The sequence below is a fragment of the Vicia villosa genome, unplaced genomic scaffold (genome assembly GCF_029867415.1).
Source record: "Vicia villosa cultivar HV-30 ecotype Madison, WI unplaced genomic scaffold, Vvil1.0 ctg.000320F_1_1, whole genome shotgun sequence".
In the NCBI taxonomy this organism is placed as follows: Eukaryota; Viridiplantae; Streptophyta; class Magnoliopsida; order Fabales; family Fabaceae; genus Vicia; species Vicia villosa.
In genome coordinates, this window is record NW_026705142.1 from 496,070 (window position 1) to 500,271 (window position 4,202).

The 4,202-nt window shown below is 22.8% G+C and overlaps 1 long non-coding RNA gene across 1 annotated transcript; it reads right to left on the reverse strand.

Annotated features, from left to right (window-relative positions):
- Positions 1-1,027: 1,027 nt before the first annotated feature.
- On the reverse strand, positions 1,028-3,748 carry LOC131626728 (uncharacterized). Its single transcript, XR_009291263.1, has 4 exons — positions 3,366-3,748; positions 2,504-2,648; positions 1,947-2,020; positions 1,028-1,413 (listed from the first exon to the last, which is right to left on the reverse strand). It is a non-coding gene; the product is annotated as an uncharacterized LOC131626728 (long non-coding RNA).
- Positions 3,749-4,202: the final 454 nt, after the last annotated feature.

The window sequence follows — 4,202 nt, forward strand, 5'->3', positions numbered from 1 at the left end:
AAATTATAATTAAAGTAATTTATATGTAAAGAATTTGGTCATACACATATAAAACGTTTTTAACTTGTATGAGATGGATCTTCCAATTTTGAAAACATACTTTTCCTAAGATGAAATTTTATGAAATTTTAAGAATTTAGTCTTAATTATATTATAATATATAATAGTTTTTATAAATGTAGTTAATACATTGTATTTTTTTAAGAAAAAGATCTTGAGATATTGATTTCAAACATAAAAATATGAAAATTGTAAAGCCATTGAGATATTTATTTATTTCCTATATATGTATAAATAAAACATATGAGAAAGCCATTTATTCACTCAACTAATCAGTAGTATCATTTTTCTTTGTCTATAAATATTTTACATTTCTTACTCATTTTAATTATTTACACTATTTAATAAAAATACACTTTTTATTAAAATTCAATTGCATTTTTTGTTTGATGAAAATGAATAGTTTTATAGTTATCATAAATATCATATAGTAGTTTTAAATTAAAAAATAACACAATAATTGTAATCAAAATTAATGTTGCATTAAAATTTAAAAGTATTATTTATTCTAAAATAAATATGGTGTTAAATAAAGGCATTAATTATCATAAATGGATCATAAAAAATTTAATTATCATAAATTGAAAAACTGAAAATATAACGTAAAGTGATATTAATAATAAATTGAAAACTGATATTAAAAATGACATTAATTGAATAATAAATGAATACCATTTTTAATTAATATTTTACCGTAATTAACGTAATTAATTGATATTAATAATAAATTGAAAATTGAAAATTAATACCACAGTAATTAATGAGTTATTATCATAAATGGTTCATTTAAAACGTAATTTCATCTTCAAAATTGATTAAAATTATTAAATGTGACAATCAAACCACTTTTCAATTGATTAAAATTATTTAATGTGACAATCAAACCACTTTTATTTTATTGTAATCATACTTTTAGAGTTCTGCATAGCTACTATGAAAAGTTGGTCTATTTACTTTCATAGTTTCATTGTAATGTCCCATCTCATCTATTTTTATTCTTGGAACAGTGTGAGATATGGGTTTTAGAACAGTTTTTTTGTCCAATATCTCACAAAATCTAGCTTTTAGAAAAAGTAAGATATCACATCAAACTCTAAATACTACAAGATAGGTCTGATAATTATATTATATTTTACAAACAAAAATAGAAGATTAATATTCCATATATGAGTGATACATATTTTTCAAAATATAAAATAAAAATAAAAATTCAAAAATGTTGCATTGAAAAGACTGCATAGATATAGATATTTAGAAAAATAATGAGTAGCATTGGAAAATAGGTTGCTGCAGTAATGGCGGCATTAGAAAGACTCAGTTGAAGAGTAAATACAGTCCCTCTCCTTCTTAATTCTTGTGCAAAATATGAAAAAATTGAATAAATAAAAATAAATATAAGACCAAAAGAAGGGGAAAATCAGAACAATAAATGTAAATCTCTTATACAAATATATATATATATATATATATATATATATATATATATATATATATATATATATATATATATATATATATATATATATATATATATAGGAGAGATCAAATTACACCCGAAGAGTTACACCACGAGTTACACTCGTTCAATAACTACATCTCGAATTAATATTTTTTAAATTCAACCGTTGGATTGAAACATAATATCATATAGATCATACCTATAAAGTTTGAGCTTAATCTATAATGATTTACTATATATATATATATATATATATATATATATATATATATATATATATATATATATATATATATATATATATATATATATATATATATATATATATATATATATATATAGAAAGAGAGAGAGAGAGAGAGGGGGGGGGGGAGAGAGAGAGAGACTAATTTATGAGTATGGATCTTTCATATGCCTCTTTTTTTACCTTGAATGTTTTGCCTGTAAACTTTCATATGCATCTTTTCACTTCCATGCCCTTTGATTTGGATCAGTAAACCACTGCAAAGAATAAAAAAACATATAAAGAAGAAATTTCATTATAATTAAAAGTCAATTATACATCACCATTAAATATAATAAATAATAGCATTAAAATTAATTATACATAATAATTAAATATTATCATAAAAATTAATCATTCTTGAAAACATTCAATAACAATTAAATATTGAATAAAAGACAGAGGGAGAAAATATTTGATCCAATAAAATATTATACAATATTGATCCGATAAAATTAATATTTTAAATTATTACAAAAAAATTCTTTAAATTTCAATTAGGAAATGAAATAATAGACTTAGGAATGATTGTATATTTTAATAGACTAATGAAAGTTTAAATGCACATAAAAATAAATATGAAATAAATAGGTATAAGAAAAATCTTCTAATAGAAATATACAATTGAAATCGTATACAAACAAAATAGAGTGTTGTAAATTAAACAAAAAGATTACACATACTAAAAGAGAGGAATTTACCAATTTTCATGAATCCTTATTCTTTAAACTTCATAATTCAACAGTTTGTTTCAACATTAAAACTATTTAAAAAGAACAATATCTTGTGTGCCTGTGAAATGCCTTCATTCCCGCTAAAACTCATTCTCACAATTACTCTCGATTCCTGTAAGTTAAACAAAAAAGTTACACATACTAAACCCTTATGAAAAACATTAAAAAACTAAAACGAAATTGAGAAAAGAAATTTCTAAAAGAGGGGAATTTTATATGTGACTTTAAAATATAAAAAATATTCAATATAAATAAATCTCTAACTTCATACCATAAAGACATGAAAACTTAAAGAAATTTTATCTGCACATATAAAATTTGGTCCATAAAATTTTTACATCTTTGAAAATGAAAATAAAATATTAAATCACCATATCTGGAAGATAACATACTATTGATCTATTATTAGATCTAGATCAAATCTCATCCACAATCTTTTATAGATCTGAAGAAAAATTGAAAGAGGAACAAATGCAAGAGCTTAAAATTTTGAAACATCAAGAATAGAAATTAAATTGTAACAAATACAAAACAAAAGAAAAAAATGATTCCAATTTTAAAGAAATACCATTTTGTACAATATGTTTTACGCACATACAAAAGGGGAGAGAAAAAAATTGAAAATCGAACAAAAACCATATTTACTACTGAGTAACAACAACAACACCAACAACAAACTCAAATTTGAGACAAAATCTACAAATCAAACAAAAACCAGTAAAAGGAGTACGATCTCTTCATCACCACTTAGTAAGAACAAAAAATCCAGATCTGAGAGAAAAAAGAAAAAAATGACGAACCCTTTAATATTGTTGAAGAAGAAACTCACCTTATGCTCAAATAATTGTTTCGAAACCTATCTGAAACAAAAACCATAATAACGATGTTAGTGATGCTGAATAAATAAGAAAAATAAAACACCGTCAACGATAACCATTACGAAGAAGAATATAAAACACAAAGAAAAAAAGAAGAAGGAAGAAGAAGAATAAGAGGAAGTGAGATTGTTAATTTGTAACTGTAGTGAAATTGGAAACAATTAGAATAAGAATATGGTAATAGATGGAAGAGAGAGAAAGAGAGGAAAAATAAAAAAATGAAATGTTTCAAAACAAAATGGTGGAATGTTAGGCTAGACATGGCTTGTTGTGGAAAAAGTAGAGTGACTTTTCTTATATGATAGATGTTAAAGAGCAAGATATGAGTTGTGACATGAATGCATTTTGAAAAATAGTGGTTTGTTTAAGCTCTTTTTCTATAATAGTTTAGTTTTCAGATTATAAATTTTTTCATCAATTTAAATGGTTGTATTTATTTAGTAATGTGTATAAAAAAACAATCAATCTACATATTACATAATAAACTCCAGGTACTTTCCACAACGATTATCTATTATAACTGTGATAAAATAGTATTTATATTCCAAATAAATTGTTGTTGTTGGGTTTCAAAATCAGTACCTATATATATATATATATATATATATATATATATATATATATATATATATATATATATATATATATATATATATATACACTAGTGTGTATACCCGTGCGAGGCACGGGACAAAAGGGAAAAGGGGCGCTCAGGGTTCTAAAAAGTTTAATCATTATTTTTTTATTATTTTTTTTAAAAGGAAAATAAAAGATCAAATCTAAAGCTA